We start from the raw sequence: 21,481 nt of genomic DNA, 5'->3' as shown, positions 1-21,481 counted from the left end.
AGGAAAAAAAATAAAGAGTATGTTTACAGTGTCATTCAAACTGATGAAGGTGAAGATGCTTTGCAAGTGAGAGAGACAGAAGATAATTCACTTATGCCAATTAGAAAGTGAGGAAGAAAAAATTCTTCACTGCACACTCATATCTGGGGAGCTATGGGAATATTGATCACTCATCATTGACACAATAGTTACCTCCTTTGTATCTTAATTTCTTAAATAAGTGAATTTTATGAGGTCATATTTCACATCTGACTTTTTTCTTTCTTGCCTAAAGTATTTCTCAATTGTATCGTGTATTAATCTAATTTCTGTGCTTTTGTGGTTCTGGGTTCTGAGGATTGGAAAGCCTTTAAACAAGAATGGGTTGTGGATCAATCACTATCCTGTAGGGGGCGCTATAAGAGTAGCAGTTCAGCATCCTTTGCCACATAGCACCTTGTGGCATGACTTGGCACAATTTGCCTAAGGATTGTGAGAGCTGGTTTGTGTTGGTATTTTATTTTTGAGGGTGGTATGAGCTCTAAGCCCACCAAGAATTCTTTAGGCTCATAACTATGCATTCTGTCACTTCAGTTCTGTATATGCTGCTGCACCTGTGCATTTTTTTTTTTTTTAACCATGTATTTGGTGCATGGTTATTTTGGAATTCTCATTATGCCCTATTTGCATATGACAAATATATACACATAGACACTATTTTTGCAGCTTTTGCAGTGTCAGTGATGGTGTCCTAAACTTGGCCTTTTATAGGAACTCAGATTATTGTTTAATGGGGTTGTCACTCCGGACACTTATTGGCTTTCTCCAGTGCCCTCAAAAAATTGAATGGAGCATGATGAGGTGCATCCCCTTGATTAGATGTTTTTCCTCCTATGCAATCACCATTATCTGTTTGGCTTCCACTCTGTATGCTTTTGAAGCAGCCCTGCATAGCAAATCAATATCTTTCTGAAGAGACCGTGTGTTGTGGATTGCCTGGATAGCATAGACACGGTTACTTTGGCTGCAATGCTGCTGCAGAGCCTGGTTACTCTGCCTTCCTGGGAACTCCACAGGCAAGTCCATCGTGTTTGTAGAAAAAAAAATTAGATTTTTTTTTGGGAAAACAAATTGAACTCTTAAAGCGCTTGTTACTATATGTTAGCATGTCCTTTGTGTTCTTCTGAACCATTTTTGGTCTTATTCCACTGAGATTAGCTTCTCTTAGGTGTTATCTGGGAGTTTCTTTTTTTTTTTTTTTTTTTTTTTTGCTTTGCTTCCCCCTGTCTTGGTTGTAGTACGGCCGTACCATTTCAGCTTGCTAGTGCAGAAAGATGTGAATTCAGTTGCTGTATGAGCCTGGCCTGGTGCAAACACATTGCTAGAAACATGTTAAAGAGTTCCAGGTGAATCAAGGCTGAGTGAGACAACAGCAAAACGGTAAGACAGAGCATGCTTAAAATTACAGCAAGGGTTTTAATTTAGAGCATCTCGGCAAGTCTGAATCCTGACTCACTCATTTACAACTTGAAAAAAGGATTCATTTTATGCCTGTCATTTTACTCACTTCTTTCTATTTAACTGACAGAAATATCACAGATCAATAAAGGGGGTATTTAAATTGGGGATCCGACCGGAGGTTACTCATGGGAGTCTTTTGAGGCTCTGAGCCTATTGCCTGTAGTTTGTAAACACCAGTAGCAGTGATTAGATGAGAAGGTCTAATGACTGCTTCTTTGCCATAGCTGAGTCTTATTTTTTCTGAAACTGGTCTTATTTATTATAGCTTAACGAGATCTTATAGATTGTTTTGCCTGGCTGTGCTTGACTGAATGCCCTCTGAGTCAGGCAAGTGAAGGACGGGAGACCACTTTTTGTATTTGGGTAAACTGATGCCCACAAATTTAGCTGGATTGGATCTGAGTAGAATAAATACCTCTAATGTATTAGGGATCTGGGGCTTCTTTGCTGCTCATCCCATTCCCTCCCCTCTTGAAGCGTAGAAATGCACCAGCTTTAAGTGTGTGCTTCTAAGCAGAGGTCAGTGTGCTGGTATTTTGCCTCATTACACCTGAAGTGGTTATGCTTTCATGTATGGAAGTGATGAACCCTTCCTGCAGTACTGCTTGAAGTGCCAGCTTTAATAGAGGACTATTAGCATTTTGTATGCTAATGGAGAACCCCTGCATGCGTGAAGGACCAGGGCAGCAAACAGGCTGCTCTGATGATGCTTACCTGTTTGTAAAGAAGATACAAATTGAGACAGAAGTACAAACTTTGATATCTTCAGAAGCCGAGTTTCTATTTCTTTTTGTTAATTGTCACACAGTATTTGGCATAAGTGGGGTTTGAAGTTGCAGGACACATTTTAATATTGTTCAAAGTGAAACTAATACATTACATGGTCCTGGTGAGTTTAGACCCACCAGTTAGATAGGTGCTGAATGTTAAGGATGTTAAGCTCTTGATTTTTTGCTCTAAAAATATTCTACATATATACAGTTTAACTTAGTAATTTATGTAAAATGTAAATGATGTACATGGTGAATATTAGTTAAGAAAATCAGTTGCTTGCATCTTGGCCATAAGCCAGTTCTGTATAATTTTGTGACATAGGTAAAATTAAGGAAGAACACTTTGTTAGTTGACAGGCTAATTGAGAGAAATACTGTTAACATGTTATGGTTCACTGTAAGTAAATTTCTTTTATGGAGAGGAGAGCCTTAAAGGCACTTCTGTATTCACTGAACTATTTATTGCAAAGGTTGAATGTTGATTTTTTTTTGGAATGCATATTTGGATTTTCTTCCAAAGAGAGTTCATTTTTTTTTATTTCGATCATTCATTATTTCCTAAAAAATTAAGATGAACTATAAGCTACTCTTTTTCCATACTTTGGTTGTCTTTCTTTTTTTTTTTTTTTTGTAGAGACAGAGTCTCACTGTACCGCCCTCGGTAGAGTGCCGTGGCTTCACACAGCTCACAGCAACCTCTAACTCTCGGGCTTACGCGATTCTCCTGCCTCAGCCTCCCAGGCAGCTGGGACTACAGGCACCTGCCACAACGCCCGGCTATTTTTTTGTTGCAGTTTGGCCGGGGCTGGGTTTGAACCCACCACCCTCGGTATATGGGGCTGGCGCCCTACTCACTGAGCCACAGGCGCCGCCCTGTCTTTCTTTTTTTAAACTTTTTTTTCTTTTTAGAAGATGATGTGCCCTGTGTCATCTGTCTCTTTTTCTGAGGATGGTGTGTTCTAGTATTTATATGTTTACCTTTCCTTTATGAAGGCTGGGAGGTTTATTTTTTTTGGTCTTGTGACAAAATAAACGTTTGTAAAATGTAACTAATTTTTAAAAAGTGGGATAGTACAGTAGTAGTATGACATGGATTTTATAATCATACAGTTCTTTTCTCCCGTTTTACAAACATTTGTTAGCCACCTACTGTGTGTAAGGCTTTGTACAATGTGCGGGGAAGGAAGTATGGATGCAGTTGGCACGCCCCTTCCCTGGAGGAATGTGGATTACTATGGTTGGCGTTCTCCCTGGAATATTCTCTATTATACTTTCAAAGGGATAGTCAGTTTGGTGCTTCCTAAATACTATTTTTCCTGCATAGGCAAATCCTTTCTTTACTTTTTAGAAAAGCATTTTTTTAATTGAACAAACATCTATGGAGAATCTATGCGGTGCCATGGTGAGTAAAACAGATCTGGTTCTTGTCCTCATGGAACTTATAGTCTACTTCTTTTTAAAATATTTCAAGAAGAAATTCTGTGGCTGGTTTTAGTTTTCGTTTTGGTAATTTTGAAGAAGGTACTGTGTGCTTTTGATTTTTTTTTCTTGCGGTAAAATGTACGTAACACAAAATTGATCGTCTTTATCATTTTTATATTTATAATTCAGTGGCATTAAGTACATCCACAGTGTTTTACAGTCATCACCATTACCCATTTTCAGAACTTTTTCATCATCCCAAAGAGAAATTATACACTCATTTATTAAATGGTAACTCCTGATTTTTCCTCCTCCAGCCCCTGGGAATCTTATGCTGCTTTTTGCATCTGTGAGTTCACCTATTCTAGGTGCCTCGTATCATGTTAAATAGAATCACATGTATTTGTCCTTTTGTATCTGCCTTATTTTACTTAGCATGTTTTCAAGGTTCATTCATGTTGTAGCATGTACTGGAATTTTATTCCTTGTTAATGCTTGCTATGGTTTTTACATGGAACAGTTTTTCCTCTTTATATGATGTCCCTATAAATCAAGTTCCCCTATGGACACCATAATATGTAGATAACTTAGATATATTAAAAAATAATAGCCAGTGGAAAGAGGCAAGGAATAAGGAAAGAGCTGTGGATACATCCTATTTGGATTCTTTCTATGGCCTGGTAATTGAGCATGGTAATTGGGCTGCTAAGATTTTCATGTCAGTTCTTTGCTGATAGAGAGCAACAATCAGTTGAAATACTCAATGGGAAGCTAGACTGTGGCTTTTATCATCATTAACATTGGAATTTCACCCACTGTGCTTCTAGTCTCTTACGCTATCCAGCTTTATAAACGAAGACTGATCATGTGGAGGTCCTCTTGCAGAATCAGAGACTCTTAGAACTATCAGTACTTGGAAAGTTGTGTTACCTAATTGGTTCGTTATCAGTCATTAGCCAATGAGACAGTGAAACTCAATCTGCTGATGCCTGCTGCGGGCCTTCTTTTACTCCCCACTTCTCTTTTCAGGGGACACTTAACCAGAAAACTCAGGGTATCCCCTGAGTGTGACAGAGAGAAATGGGAGCGAGTATAAGCTTGGTGTCATGTTAAATGGTTTTCCATTGGATGAGGGGAGCCTAGCTTCATTAAAATATTAGCATTCTCTTTCTCAGATTCCTTCCTGATACTGCTTCTTTTAAATCCAGATGGTTTCTCTGACAGGAGATCCTTTTCAGAGAGCCAAGGTAAAGCCCTAGAGCTGTCCATTTATTTGCCATTGACCGATTTCACGTTTCTTGGACTGGGTCAGTCAGCGGTTTATATCTATGTTTTTAAATCACTATCCAGGGACCCAAGCATTTATAAATGAGGAAGATTCAACATGGCAATGGCTAATATCTGAGTCCCCTGTCTTCCTAAGTAGCCTGATCCTTCCTAACAAATCTTACTGCTTTCTGCACACTGCCTCACCCTCCAAACTATTTTTTTGCTGTAGACTGACTTTTGATATGAGGCTGATTGAGAATCAGATTAATCACTTGTGTATTAAATTTGAGTGGTGAGTTTTTGAGGGGAGGATGTGAGGATGGGCCAGAAAACTTTGAACCACAAAGCAGTCATTTTGCATGGCTTTGTATCAAGAAAGAATTGTTGTTGCTAAGATCCCTCCCTTTTTTTTTATTTCTCATAGGATTTAAGTCCTGGGGGACATGTAAGAAAGACAACCAAGATACGGTGAAGAGCTTGAGCTTGAGCTTTGTAGTTGGAACGCTGCTACAATAAATCCTGTCTCCTGTGTTTACTTTCTATGTGGCATCAGACCTGTTTCTTAAGTCACGTTTTCCTCAACTTAAAACTGAGATAATAATAGTACCCCCAATAGGGTTTTTGTAGAGAGTGTTTGAAAAAAGTCTTTTTGATGTATTTTCCATAGTAACTGTTACATCCTAAGAGCTTAGTAAAAGTTAGCCATCATCATCGTTGGCATCTGTGTCAGCTAGAAAACCTTTTCCAACTCCCTCTCTATCCACTGCGTTATATCTTGCCCAAGACCCTTCTCCATTTGCCTGATTTCAGAGCATGTATGACTATTTCCTAATGTCATTGAATTCAAGTGGACAAAAGGATGATGTAATAGAACGCCCCACTGTTCTATTTATCATCTAGCAGGCTCTGAAAGGGTGTGTGTTCCATAGACTTACTCTTCTGCCCAGCAGCTTATCCCTCAGCTAAATAAGAACTGGCTAAAAATACAGAGCTTCTGGGAGCTCCGGGGCTTGTTTTCAGGTGGCAGACAGGCAGCAGGATGTGCGCATCCCACAGTTCTGCTCCCTTCACCTTGGACATCTCACTTAGGAGTCACTGTAGGCATAGGAAAGGTTTACAGAACCCGTCTTCATGAAATCGGGACTTTGTTATTAATATGTTGCTGTCAAATTTATCATTGCTGAAATGTTAGCTTTCTACCACCGATGAACCAATTGTTAAAGCTGCATTGAATGGAACTTCCATTTTCTCCTCAAAGGTTCATTGTTCCCTGGGTTTCTCTTCATAAGCTCTGTGTGGTTAGTGACCCATATATGATTCTCTGAAAATGTGAAGAGCTTCAAAAGTCAATCCGTATTGAGTGATGCCCTATATTTTCCTGAATTCTTTGGTGGGGTTTGCATCTGGATTTGTTCGAAGAAAAACATCAAACTTTTAAACTTTATAACATCACTCAACATTAACCACTCAGTTATTATCTGAGCACTAATAATACATTTACATTTTGTTAAAAAGGTGGTTATGGCAGGTGAGGAGATGTAAGTTTTAGGTATTTATGTAGCCATCTGTTTCAGAGTAAGAAGATAGTACACAATTTGATTTCTCTTTCAGGGAAAGAATTTAAAAATATTTATAATCTTTATTTTTAAAATGCTGTTCATATGGTTACCAGGGGGAAAGAATTCAGATCCTAATGGATCAGTCATATCTCCAGGAGCATGTTCTTGTCAGTTTTCATTTTTAAATGTTATTGTACCTTCTGGATGCTCCATCTTACAGGAGGGACAGAACAGTGAGCTACAGATATTTGAAAGGTTTAAACATGAAGAAAACACTGGCCTGGTTTAGTACAAAAGAGCCAGAGGTGGTTCAGTGGGACTCAGAAGTGAACAGAATTGAGAAGACACTTGAGACTATTGTTTGCACAGCCTTTGAGACAAATAACAGCTTCTGCAGCCCTTCTGTTGTGTTGTAAAAAACCTCCAACACTAAGCCTATGTATACAGGTAGAAGGCGTCCTGGGCCATGTTAATGATTTCAAGTCCAGGAATCTGAGTTGAGCCTGTTCTGTTTTTCAGTAATTAGAGCTTCTGACATGGTAGATGTTTTTAGTTTTTAAAGTGGTATAGTTAACATTAGTCGGTCCCCCTTGCCGGGTTATTTTGTACCTTTGCGTGTTGTGGGGTCCTTTGAGAATACACTCTGGATTCCCTTTCTCAGGTAGGACCCAAGACAAAGCCTAAAACAAGAAGAGCTATATTTAAACCTATAAATTCTATGAGGGAGGGGGGAAAGTCCCTATCTGAGCAGGAACAGACTTTCTTTTCTGGAATAAGAGCTTTAAGGGAATAGTGTCTTGATGAAAAAACTAATTAGCCATTCAGTGTGAGGCACTTTGTGTAGCTCAGTTTTTCTCTTTTTGTTGAGAATGGGTATTCCATCTCCCCACTGCAGCTGTGGGGATCTGTGGGCTGCAGCAGGCTTGTTGCTTTGTGGAATATCAGGACAAAGTTACCCCCTTGCTGTGTGTGGAGATCCTGATCTTCTGTGCCCCGGTTCTGACTCTTTGGCTATAAACATTGCTTTGGGCGTGGGGGTGGGGTGGGTGGGGGGAAGGGGTGGGGTGAGGAGGGGGAGGGGCTGTATGAACGTCAGTTCTAACACGTGCATTTCTCCTTCCAAATCTGCCTGTTCATTTGACCATGTGATTTGAATCCTGCACCCCTGACTCGTTGTTCCCTGATAATATGCTCAGATGTCAAGTGGAAGTCAGAAAATGTAACTATCTTCTTCTTTCTTCCCTTCACGTTTTGGGATTTTTAGTGTGATTTTAGTGGAAACTGTCTGAAAATTGTCTCACCTGGTTTTCCAGAGTGGGAGTTGGAGTTCATATTTTTGTCCAATCTGATGTCAGTTATGACATACAGACAAGAAGCTTTCTTTCTTTCTTTTCTTTCATCCCCAAGGGAAGCCTGGTTTAGAATGCATCTTCACAAATATAAGTTCCTTTTAAAATTTTCTTATTCTTCTTCTTTTTTTTTTTTTTTTGGTAAAGCTATCAAATAAGCCCTGGTAAATAAAAGGAAAGCAAGATTCTGGGTTCAGTTTTCCTTAGAATGATTTTGTGGTAATTTTTTATTTTTTTTTTATGGATACGATGGCCAGTGGCAAAACAGTGCTCATGTATTAGAAATACATAGAAGCATTAATTTCTGTGAAGTAGTAATGACACATATGCTGTTACATAGCATACCCCATGTATATTTTTCTTTCTCTACTTCTTACTCCAGTCCCATTGCTTTGATTTCTTGAATTGGTAAATATATTTTTAAAATTGATAAATATGTTATTGGAAAATTTTACTTCAGAGTAAAAAATTGTATTAAAGAATTATCTGACATTACCATGATCATCTGTGAAAAGCTTGAGCAAAAAATGTTACCCAAGGAATAGTGAAATGACTTCATGCCTATTGTATGCAGAGACTGAAACAAATTTGGCCTCTAAAAGAGTTGACCCCTCTCACCATCTCAATTCCTGGTTTGACCACAGCAGCAGAAGATCATTACATGGCTTTAGGGCACTGTGTCTCTAGCTTTAATGTGTGTGCACATCACTGGGGATCTTGTTAAAATTCAGATCCCGACTTGGTAGAATTGTGGTGGGACTGAGATCCCCCCACTCCGCAAGCAGCAAGAGGTGGGAGAACATCCCAGATGAAGTTCTGACCCCAACAGCACTACCTTCTGGAAAACCTCGTAGACCAAAGCCCTTAATAGAGGTGCTGCGTCTACCCTTGCTATGAGTGTTCACTAAACCTTATGTCAAATTTATTACTATGATTTGTACGAGGTGAAGAACGCAGAGCTCAGTGAATATACCCATCTACCTGACTGAGTCTATCAACAAGATTGTAGCCCACAGAAGAAAAAACAACTCAATACAATTACTCTAGCAACATCCACCGAAGCTTAGGCTGCTGGGAGGACCACCTCAGTCCTAATGAGGTGGCTAACCAGGCTAATAGAATAGAATTAGCGAAGCAGTCATCACCAAAGCACCAGTGATGGTGAGCATTGACGCCCAGTAGAGGATGTGACAAAACTACAGTCACTGAAGGGATGTAATGTCTTCAGGAGTTCTCCATCCAGCTGCGTCCATCACCAACTGATGAATTCAGGATTTAAATGAAATTAGGTCAGACCCCAAAGAAACCAGTGAGTATAAAAATAAGCATTTACAAACTAAATCACAATCTTGGACATTGAATTCTGGTGAGTGGAAACAGCTGGTGAAAGTGTTTTCGTTGACCAGAAAAGATCTCAAGTCAAAAAGTGCCTCGTTTTTATGTGGTTTCTTGAGATTAATCTTTTTAATGGCCTACTTTCAGTTAAAGGGGAAAATTTATAATAAGGAAAACAAGCTGTTTCATGCCCTATCTTTTATTAAATAAAATAATAGTATTTTATTTTTTGGTAGAGATGGGGTCTTGCTGTATTGCCCAGGCTGATCTCAAACTACTGGCTTCAAACAATTCTCCCACCTCAGCTTTTCAAAGTGCTGGGATTATAGGCATAAGCCATCCTGCCTGGCTTCAGTCCTAGTCTTCTGTGTTTTGAGGACACTAAAAAAATGATTTGTGTGCTCAAGGTGCCGTACGAGTGCTACATCCAAGTAATTCTTTAGTCAGAATGCCCAAGATGCCACCGACATCAATGGCCGAGTAACAATGGCAAGATTTCAGAGTTGAGGAAAATCATAAAAGACTGGAGACATTCATGGTGTGTACCTGTCTTAGTCCTTTCTAGATCCTAAAATCCTAAGGGCAAGTGGAACAGTATAGGAAGTGCAGTGAAGTGAATTTATGTGTCTGGCCTTACTAGTTGATCTATTTAAAATCATTTACCAGCTGTAAACTGCTGCCTACAGTTCATAACAGAATATCAGAGCTGTAAAGATCTGAAGAGTTGTTTACTTCAGCTGTCACATTTTATGGACAAGAAGAACTGAGGTGCAGGGAGTTTAAGTGGCTTGTTCTAAGTTACTTAGTTCTGATTTATGTGGGTAGCAGGTTTGCATGTTTATGAGCTAATGTTCTGAAGGTGATCTTAGGCAAGATCTTGGTTCTGATAAAACACAGCTGTCAGCAAAAATACATTCATGCATATGAGGGCTGACAATTAAATTTGCGAATTCATCATAGAAAAAGTGCTCCACACCTTATTACTGACTATCACTGTGGTCACCTTTGAAGTGCTCCCCCTGAGAAGCTGTGCACCTATCCCAGTGCCTAGTCCACCCTTCAAAGCAATTTGGGGCCTCTTTTTCTGGAATGACCATTGTACGGTACACAAAAATATGCAGCAAGAATAATGAATTCCTCTCAGCAAGACACTGTCACACATTGACATAAACATAGTCGTGAGACACTGATGTACTACGGTCATGAAACCGTACCAGGTTGGTTGTACACATGGGCCCACATGTGAACTTAATAGTGAGACCTTCTTATGATAACAGCTTTGAACATCATTCCAGAAAAGTTCCACAGTTGCTTTGAAGGGTGGACTGGACCTTGGTGTCACTGCGTAGCTTCCCCAGGGGAGTACGTCAGAGCTTACTGTAGTGATAGTCAGCAATGAGGCCGTATGTAGCTCTTTCTCTAGAGCCTGTTCACGAACTCAGTTGTCAGACTTCATATAGCCACATGCACACAGATAATGCATGCCATGTCTTTGCTCTACATAGGCGTTCTTACTGCCATCTCCACACCTATGCACACACCATCACACTGACTATTGGGGAGAAAAGAATACAGAAGACAGCAACTAAAGAGAGAAAAACATACTTAGATATTGCAGATTTAAGTTACAGATGAAGGCAGGTGCCGTGGGTTATGATTCCAGCAGCATTAGAAATTTCTTTGTACTTCCCCCTCACACCAAAATAACTTGCCCATTTATCCCCCTGATAAAGGAAAGCACTTTTACAAGGGAGGGAGTTTTTGTTCTATGTTGCTTACAGTTTAGATAATTCTGGGAGAGGTTATACTCTGATTTATGTGCTCAAAACTTGTTAATGATGGTGATTTTTTATTGTGAGCAGATTTTGAGAGAAGATACTGAGTAAGAGGAAGCTGTCAGGCTCTCATGGGGTCATGGGCAAGGGGAAACACATGTAAAAGGCTATCGATTTTTTTCTTATTTCACAGGTTTGCATTGGGACCTGTGATGTATATTCCTTTCATGAATATCAAAAGATAATGGCCTGGCCACTGCCTGACTCAGGAATGCACATTTGCTATGGGTCAACCTGGACTCTTACACCAATTCTTTTCCAGAGTTTGTCTTCAACTGAGAGCAAGGAGTGAAGGAGTGGAAAAGACTGCGCTCTGAACTCAGTAAAATGCCAATCACCAGAAAATGGTTGATTCAAAGGGACAGTTTTCAGCCCGAATGAATGCACTTGAAGTGAATGACAACCTTACCTGAATTAAGTTGTGCTCTGTCAGACCCACTGCTGTGAGTTCAATGGACACTTGTTTGGATTTTACATAGCTCTCAGCTAAAATCGCAGGTCAGACTGTGACTTCTGGACCCTCTAACACTGTTTGAATTTCTAACCATTTTTACTGAGCTTTGAGTCTGCCAACAAATGAACATGCCCCTTGTTAATAATGAGTGGACCAAACTAATGGGTTGACATGAACATCACTAAGCTAGTTTGAAATTCTAGGTTCTGTTTGAATTTGCTGGAAAAAATGAAAAGAACAGAAGTGTATTTTGGTATTTGTGATGGTTTCTTTTATCTGCTTTCAAACATTGTGAGAATTCCCTGCTTACATGATTTTTGGCATTTCTGTTTCTAAATGGAACAACAAAATGTGAAAAAATGCGTTCATAGAGAAAACATATTATTTATTTCTATTAAATTGTAATATCTTGTTTTCACACAGTGCTGAGAGCAAAGTTGTCTACTGTGAGTGGCCTTGGGCAGAGAGGTGCCAGACTTGTTTTCTTCTGGTCCTGTGATTTGAGAAAACCACTCTTAAGTTGTGGAAGTCCCTTATTTTCCAGGAGTTAGCAAAGTAGGCCTTTCAAGTGTAGATTTGAAGGGAAACGTACCCTTGGGGTCTTTAAAATGAATACGGGTGTCAGACACTGTCCTTGCCTGTGGAGGAGACAGGCTGTTAAAATTACTAAAGGAATAATTACAATCCAAAGCATTCAAAATACTGGACAAGACTAAATGCACAGTCAGCCTAGGTGAATTCTTTATAAAGGATTGGTCTGAGTGGGTGGGATTTAATCAAGGGCTTCTGGGTAAAGGGAATTTTGGAGATGTGGCTTGGTGTGGGAGGAAGGTTTTTCCAGGCCAAGGGCACTAACAAAGTATGTATAAAGGCAGTGGAAGCTGATGGTGTGGGAATGTCAGAGGGTCTCCTGTGCCTGGAACATTGACAGCTCGCGGCCTTTGTATTTGGCCAAGCACCCACATCCTTACAAATATATGTAGCTAATAAATGTAATTTTGAAAACCAATTTGTCTCTTTCTATTTAAACATTGATTACTAATTTAATTAAATTACTTAATTTTATATACTAATATTTTAACATGTTTCACACACTTTTTTTTTCTGAGACAGAGTCACACTATGTCACCCTTGGTAGAGTGCTGTGGTGTCACAACTCACAGCAACCTCAAACTCTTGGGCTTAAGCAATTCTCTTGCCTTAGTCTTCCAAGTAGCTGGGACTACAGGTGCTTGCTACAATACCCGGCTATTTATTGTTGCAGTTGTCATTGTTGTTTAGCTGGCCCTGGCAGGGCTCAAACTCACCAGGCTCGGTGTATGTGGCTGGCACCGTAACCACTGTATTACAGGTGCTGAGCCTATTTCACACACTTTTAAACAAAAAAAAACATGCACAAATATAATTATCACAAATTACTATACTTAATGCTCTTTTAAAACACTAACACTGTAGGTTTAATTAATTGCATTAGTACTTCCATATTTCTTTTCATACCTTCCTAGTGTTATAGATCTGCTTATTTAGATTCCTTTCAGAAAGTTCATTAATAATATTTTTTTGTATCTTTTTCTTGGGGTTTTGTAATTTTTATAAGTCCAGAAGTAAAACATTGCCTCTCAGAATATCCAGGGTTATTGTATCTGAGTTGTTGACAGATGGGGTCTTGGTTGCTTTTGCCAAATCAGTGATTCCTCTGTGAGGCACAGGTTGGCAGTCAAGCTGTGCTCTCTCTTTAAGTGTTAAATTTCATTTATATTATTACTATTAAACTTATTTTAAAAAATTGCCTTTTTCATTGATTAATATAAGTTTTCTTTGTAAGAAGCGAGCCTGATGCTAAAGATCAGGGTTCAGTTTCCCCTAGAGAATACTTTGTAAAACGGTTAGGCACCATCACCTACCTGTAGCCTGTGGTTGTTTTATATCCACCTGGCCTGTTGTCCTGGGAACATGCTGTATTACTCCTCTTTCTAATACCCATGCTGCCTGGACCCTCTTTCCCCACAGGCTGTGATCAGCCATTTCTATTCTTAGTACAGCTTCTACTTTTTTTTTTATCCCTGCTTGGCTAACTCAAACAATTGTATGTATTAAACCCAACCATACCCAATTACATTTATCCTGTTATATTGTAACTGCCTTTTGCCCTTTACAGTAACTTTTCTCTGGTCTTTCAACAACTCGTTTCACTTAACCATATTTTATTTTTCCTTTTGGTGCTCAAATAAATATTGACAGTTTGTCCAGTGGGCGCCCCTGAAGGCAAATTTCTTTGTTCTTCTAGCATTGTCCTGACATTTTTGAAAGGATCTTTTTGAAATGATCTTAGTTTTTTGGTAATGGCCAGGAGTTTTTTTTCTTCTTCTTCTTCTTTTTTTTTTTTTTTTAGTAGAGAATTGGAACATAGACCAAAACCTGGGCACTTGAGATACCCATGAAAGTTAGCAGTGGATAAAAGGGCTACCATTTGGTGGTTGGAAAATCTGCCTTTTTGAGGATTGTGTTTTTACTGATTTTTTTTCAACGTGATCTAGCACTCTTCTGTGCATTTTTTTTTTCTTATATGGGAGGTTATTTCTTTTACTAAGACCTTCTTCTGCACTGACCATAAGCATTTTGTTGTAGGCAGAAAGACAAACTCTATTTGGGGGAGGGGAAGGGTTAATTTAGATTGCTGACAGGTTGATGAAAGCCTTCAGCTGAAGACCCGGGTGCTGCCAGGATGTAATCTGTCCCTGAGTTCCCTCTTTCACTGCTGGGATCCAGACTATATTCACTTTTACCTTCATCCACCCTGGGTACTCCAATAATTTTATTTTTAAAGCTGCCAGAAATTACAGCTTTCTGCAGGGAATAAGTATGCTCTTACTTCACCTTGCCCAGTTCCTTCTTTAAATCAACTTCTCGATTTTCTGTTCAGGGTTAGCAGGGTGAGCTGTCCTCCAAGCTTGTGAGGTCAGCAAGGCTGACTCCTCCTATCTTTGTGAAGGGGTTGGATTCCGCTTTCTGTTGTACTTGTGGTTGACAGAGATGGCCAGATCACATTTAAGTAGTTTATCCCAAATACTGGAAACTTGAAATTCTTTCAGAACAGTTACTTTGCCCTGTGTGGAAAACTCAAGTGGAGGTTACATTCCTGGATGGAGATGTGTGCACAAAGCAGGCGTTTACATAGTATTATTCACAAAAACCCGCGTGAAATGCAGACCCAGCAAAAATTCTGCATAAACTTAATTATGTGGAAAACTTGTTAATAAGCTTCTAATTTTTTTTTTTTTTGAGACAGAGTCTCACTTTGTCTCCCTCAGTAGAGTGCTGTGGCATCACAGTTCACAGCAACCTCCAGCTCTTGGGCTTAGGCAATTCTCTTGCCTCAGCATCCTGCAAGCTGGGACTATAGGCACCCACCACAATGCCCGGCTATTTTTTGTTGCAGTTTGTCTGGGGCTGGGTTTGAACCCGCCACCCTCGGTATATGGGGCTGGAGCCCTACTCCTTGAGCCACAGGTGCCACCTGAGCTTCTAATATTAATTTAGTGACATTGTGCAGAAAAGCCTCACTGTATGAGGCCCAACAGTTAAGTTAGCAAACTCATCCTGGAAAAAGTGCTGCATACCTCACTGTCGAATATCACCTTGGTCATGAGATGGTCAAGGGCAGTACTTCAGAGGTGACTGTAATGGTTTAGCAATGAGGTATGTAGCACTTTTTCTAGGCTGACTGTGAACTTAATTGTCAGATTTTATATGCTCATATATTTATACTAGACATGAGAATCATTGCTTATTTTCTCCCGGATCTGATGTTTCTAAGAACATTCTGTTCAAATGTCAGAGTACTTCAAGCAATTTCAGTAAAATGAGTATATTCATTTTCTATTGCAGGATCACACATTTCCACACACTTACTGGCTTACTATCCCACAGTTTCTTTAGGCTAGGAGTCTGGGCGTGGCACAGCTGGCTTCTTTGCCTAAGATGTCACTTTAGGCAAAGGTTAAGAGGTTGGCTGAGGTTGCGATTCTCATCTGGGCCTGAGGGTCCTCTTACAGGCTCCCTAGTGTGGGAACTCATTGTCTTGTGCTTATCCAGCAGTGACCTCCATTTTTCTACATGTGTCAGGCAGAGACCACTCTTAGCTCTTAAATGCCACCCAGTAGTTCTGTGCCATGTGGTCTCTGTATGTAGACAGTTCATAGCATGAACATTTGCTTTTTTTCAGGCTAGCTAGATCCCGTTGCTCTGACTTTCTCTTGCCACTAGCTTGGAAAATGCTCTGCTTTTGAAGGGCTCACCTGCATAGCCCACTCCTGGTAAGCTCCCATTTGCCATATGACCTTATAGGATAGATAGCTCATCATAGGGGAAAGCAAGGGAACTAGGTATCATTTTGGATTTCACAATGAGCTTACAGTTAAAAAATCTTGTTGATAGCACTTTATGAATATATACATATTTATTTGTTTCAAAATTTTTTTAACAATAGCTGAAGATAACAAATGTCACAGAGCTTCAGCGTTTTGGGGAGTAAAATATGAAGAGTAGTTAAAGAGTCTCTTAAAACTGATTTATCGATTCATCAAAACCTCCTTGAGCTTTACTGAGGGCCAGGCACTGAGCGAGGCCCTGTAGAAAGGGGTGATGACGTAGACAACATCCTTGTTTGCATGGGACTACATAAGAAGATGTTGAATCTCAAACGTGTTCAGCTGGTAGGGGTGCCTGGAATACAAGATACTCTGCAAGCAGCTGTGGAATATTGATGTATTTTAAAATTAATATCTGAACTAGAAACTAGCAAGGAATATGGTTTTGGATGTACTAATATAACAGTCATAGGATGTGTCCCTGAAAGAATACTGTTTTTAAGAAGTCTGTCATATGTTGACTGTTTTCCGCTTGTATTTTGTCATTTGCTAGTAGATGCCAAGAATGATAAACATGAAGTGTTTAAGAATGTTTATGGGAAATATTTAGGTTTAGCAAATAAAATTTTGTTTAAAGATTTTTCCTCTTTAACAATTGGGATAAGGCTGCCATTCTTCTGTCATGAAGAATGGTCGATGATAGAATGCTGTAGAAATGTTGGTTTTCCACAGGTGCACAGCTTCCCCTGGTTTTTACTTTTATCAAGTGTGCCATTGTCAGATCCATGGAAACAGACGCCGCCTGCCTCAAGACATATTGACGTAAGGCCCTTAAGGCATAAAAATGGAGACAGGCCTTTAATTAATTCTGTAACAATTTCCTTTGATTAAATTGTACAGACTCAGAGAACTAACAAAATTTTTAGTTGTAGTTCCTCTCTCTCCTAAAGCCAACAAATGACTTTGTGAGTCTTTGTTTTGCGAGGACTGGTAGCATGAAAGTCAGGAAATGAAAGGCTTAATATGAGTTTATATGATTTTATGAACTGGTTAAGAATTAACTTCATTTTTTTTAGCTTTGATGGTGTCCTTCCTGCTTTTCTTTTCTCTACTGATTTGCTGAAGTGATATTGTTACTTTACTCTTGGTAATTTTTGTCTTTTGTGTTTGTTCTGGTATTTATACACTACAAAGTTATACTTCATTGTAAATTTTCTCCATATATTTTAAGTTAGGGAAAAAAATAGAGTTTTCTATCTAATAAGGTCTTTTTTACTAATGTGATTCAAAGACCTCGAATGTAGTATCAAAATTAGCTCCACATTCAGGTTGGCAGAACCTGATATTTTTGTGTGGTTTATGTGTCCTGGTGCTGACTTTGCACGGATAAGGTTAGAGTCCTAACGCGCTACCATTTTCCCATTCATACATCAAATAAATGTCTACTTTTATCATTTTATATAAATTTATTATGTTGCTTGATTTACATATGTGTGTATATATATCTTTTTAAGTTAAGTAAGAAACTACTACTATTTTATGGCTGAAACATAGAGATTAGTTTCTTCCTGTGCATGTCACAGTAAATTTCCAGACTCATGAATTAATCCTTCTCTTTTGCACCCCCTCTTAGTTTTAGCTTCTCTCAGTATGTTTATAGTTTCTGTGTACAGTTCTTATACATATTTTGTTGTATTTATTACTAAATATTTTGTATTGTTTGAAATTATAGGTAGTGTTTTTAAAAATTCATATTTCTGATTGTTGCTGGTATTTACAAACACAAATGATTTTTGTATATTGTTCTGGTATCTTGGACCCTCAATAAAAGAAATCACTTAATTCTAGTGGCTTTAAAAAAAAAACTAGATTTCATTGGATTTCTATATAGATGGTCAGGTATGCTGTGAACAGAATCTATTCTTTTTATGTGGATGACGTTATTTTTCTTGCTTTATTGCATTGTCTGGAACTTACACTACGGTACTGACTCAAAGTGGTGAAAGTGACATCCTTGACTTACTCCTGTTTTTAATAAATATGACATTGACTGTCAGTTTTTTTGTAGATGCCCTTTATCAGGTTGAGATGTTTTGTTCTGTTTTTAGTTTATTGAGAGTTTTTAAAATCATGAGTGGAATTTGTCAAATGCTTTTTCTCGTATGATTAAAAAAAAAATCTGTGTGTTATCTATTGCTGCATGACAAATAACCCCATAACTTAACATTTTAAAACAAGAAACTACTTTTTCTCTCATAAGTTCTGTGGCTCTCTAGCTGTAGGCTGGGTCTTGCTGTTGTTGGCTGGGAAGGCCTGGCTCCTGGTTATCTGCAGGGCTTAGTCATTCTACACATGTGCCTCTCCACAGGAGGCCTCACAATGTGGTAGCCGGCTTTTCCCATGGCTAGTGATCTAGGAGAGAGCAGTTGTGAGGGAGAGAGCACCACTATAGGAGCAACAGTCTTTTAATTTTTTTCTCAGCAGTGATATCCCATGATTTCTGCCATATTCTTGGCAGGGTGAATTCCAGAGGGTAAATACCTAGAAGGAGTGTCACTGGGAAACACAATCGCATATGAATTAAAGTGGTGAATTACACATTTGTGGATGTTAAGCCAACCTTGCATTTTGGGGATAAATACTACATTGTCAGAATTTATTACCTTTTTTGCACATTACTGAATTCAACTTGTTAAAAATGTACCAATAATTTTTGGCATCTGTTTTCATGAGAGAAAACATAAAGTTTCTTTGTAATGTTTTTTGTGTTGGAATGATGCCGGCTTCATAGAATCTGTTGGGGAGTATTTCCTCATCATAAATATTTTAGAAGAGTTTCTGTAGAATTCATGCTATTTCTTCCTTAAATGCTTGGTTTACTTCCACCAGTGGTGCCATCTGGCTCTGGCATTGTATTTGTGGTAGGGTTTGTGACCACAAATTCCGTTTCTTTAATAGATACAGGCCTATTCAGCTCACCTGTTTCTTCTTGAGTAAGCTTGGATGGGTGAGGTTCCCCCTCCCCCCACAAGGAATTTGATTGTTTCATCTCAGTGGCTGAAGTTATTAGGATAACTTTGTTCCTAAAATTTGTAGGAAACATATAGTAATGTCAGTGCTCCCATTCCTGGTAGTGCTACTGGCAATGTTTATTTTCAGACCTTTTTCCCTTATCAGTCTGGTGAGGGCTTTCTTTCCTTTTAATAGTTTCCGAAAACCAGCATTTAGTTTTACTGGTTTTCTTTATTGTTTTCTGTTTGTTTTCATTTATTTCCACTCTGATATTTATTTATTATTTTAGTCTTCTGATTACTTTAGGTTTTGTTTGCTCTTCTTTTTTTAGTATTTTAAGGTGGAAGCTGAGACTTACTTCTTTTCTGTGTGCAGTTAGTATTATAAATTTTCTCATGACTAAAGTACAACCTTAGCTGTATCTCATCACTTTCATATTGCATATTATCAATATTATTTTCATTTAGTTCCAGATGCTTTGTAATTGCCTTTCTGTATTATTTGGTTATCAAGTATTTCAGTTTTTAGTTTTTTGCTGTTGGTTTTGAGCAATTTGATTTTCATGTGCCCTTATGTATTTTTCTTCAAATTTTTGGTGCTTGGGGCTTGCTTACTTCTGGGGCCCATGTGTGTATAATTTAATTGCCTTAATTATATGGGTGATTTATCATCTACTGCTTTTATATCCTTAAGAAGAATGCATAGCTGATGTGGTGACTCAAGTGTGTCATCCCAGCACTTTGGGAGACCAAGGCGGGAGGATTGCTTGAAGCCAGGAGTTTGGAGGATTGCTTGAGGCCAGGAGTTTGGGATCAGCCTGAGCAACATAGTAAGACCCTTATCTCTACAAAAAAAACAACAAAAACAAAATCTACCTGAGCATAGTGTTGCATCCTTGTCCTTTTCAGCTACTTGGGAGGCTGAGGTGGGAGGACTGTTTGATCCCAGGAGTTTGAGGCTGCATTGAACTATGATTGTACCATTCCATTCTACCCTGGGTAACAGAGGTAGGCCCTGTCTCTTAGAAAAAGAAAAAAAAAAGAAAGAAAGAAAAAAGAAAAAGAAAAAAATGTAAAAACCCTTAAAAATATTGTGCTGTTGTGTGCATCTAACCTGCTCAGGCTAAATTGTTCCTTTTTGATCACGAGTAGAGGATTCTGCCTTGAGGCCATAAAAATTATCTTTAGTAATTTTGTGGTGTGCTAAAATGTGTGATGATATTCTTCCTATTTGACTTAATTAGAATTCAGCCTGTGCTTAGTAGTTGAGACACACTCTTGGAACGAGTTGATGCTTAATATTTAATTAAAAGCTTTTTTGTTTCAAAAACTTGAGAGAGATTTGTTTGATTATATGTATTTCCCATTTCAGGGCTTTAAAAATAATTGCGCAAGTCAGCATGTTTATTATCTAATTCACACAATATAGGGTGCACAAAAAATTGTGTATCTCACCCGTCACCCATTCAGTTCTACATGTCAGGAGGTATCTGAAGTAAACAGTTTGTGGCGTTTCCTTCTATACTTTTCACTGGCTCGTATCCATGCATAGAAATATCTATATCTGTATCTGTATGTATGTCTGTATCTACCTATTTCTGTGCATATGTGCAGGTGTATTTATTCCCCATGTGGTGTTATTCTATGAGTATTACAGAGTTGCAGAGCCCTCCAGGTCCTGTAGGTTCTGCATCCACAGATTTCAGCCCATGACAGATCAAAAATATGTACTCAAAATCTTTATATATTTACGATAATAATGGAGGCTTTTTCATAAACATCTTTTGTTTTTCTGCTTTTTGATAGCATATAGGGATGTGGAAACATTATATAAGAAGAAATGCTGCAAAGAGTTTTATTTAGAGTTATCTTTTTCTTTAGAGAGAATAATAAAGTTACCTTGCATTACAGACAAGCTAGAGGCCATGAAGTTATTCAATAAAGACAACAAAGGATATTCTCTCCAGAGCACAGGGAGAATCAGAGCAAGGGTTAGAATATAAAGGAGAAAACAAGGAGCAAAAGGCAGAGACTAAATGAATGTGGGGCAGGCCCTGCTGAAAGAAAATGAGTGAAGAAGGGAAGGGAGGGGCAGGAAGTGGAGGTCTAGTGGAGCGGAGTAAACAAAATTTTGAAAGGAGTGTTTTTCAGCGCTTTTCTTTTGCTGCAATATTCCTTTTTATCCAGTATCTCTGGAATTAAAAAATCACCACTATTGTCCTCAGTTCTTCAGTATCTCTAACCTTAGCTCCATTCCAATTTGGAGATGAAATCAAGATGGGGACAGATTTTAAAAATACACATTTCTGCATAGAACTTCTAAACAACATAATGCCTTTTTTTCTCTAGCTGTGTTTGCTGCTTCCATGATGACCCATCAGTTGAAGTGCCCATCTGATTCAACCCAACTTTTTTTTTTTTTTATGTGTTTTGTTTTGTTTTCTTTAACATTAAGGCAAGTTACCCAACTTCTTAATGCTTCAGAAATAGCCCACTGGCAATCAGATGGTGTAACATGTGACACAGGTCGCGAACCTGTGTAGGAGCAGTCTAGGACTCAAGTCTCCTAGTTTAGGAGTAGAGTTTTTAGTGTGAGCTCTGAGC

The 21,481-nt window shown here is 38.7% G+C and overlaps 1 protein-coding gene across 1 annotated transcript in view; it reads left to right on the top strand.

The window, feature by feature from the left end:
* The first annotated feature begins 1,277 nt into the window (after positions 1-1,277).
* CDK14 (cyclin dependent kinase 14) overlaps positions 1,278-21,481 on the top strand; it is a 535,950-nt gene continuing 515,746 nt past the window's right edge. Inside the window, exon 1 of the mRNA XM_053553550.1 lies at positions 1,278-1,419. The gene's annotated coding sequence lies outside the window, so the exon portion shown is untranslated. The remainder of the gene's footprint in view (positions 1,420-21,481) is intronic.

Source organism: Nycticebus coucang, chromosome 11, assembly GCF_027406575.1.
Source record: "Nycticebus coucang isolate mNycCou1 chromosome 11, mNycCou1.pri, whole genome shotgun sequence".
Taxonomy (NCBI): Eukaryota; Metazoa; Chordata; class Mammalia; order Primates; family Lorisidae; genus Nycticebus; species Nycticebus coucang.
Note: the sequence above shows the minus strand (reverse complement) of the source record. Positions and strands in the feature narration are given on the sequence as shown.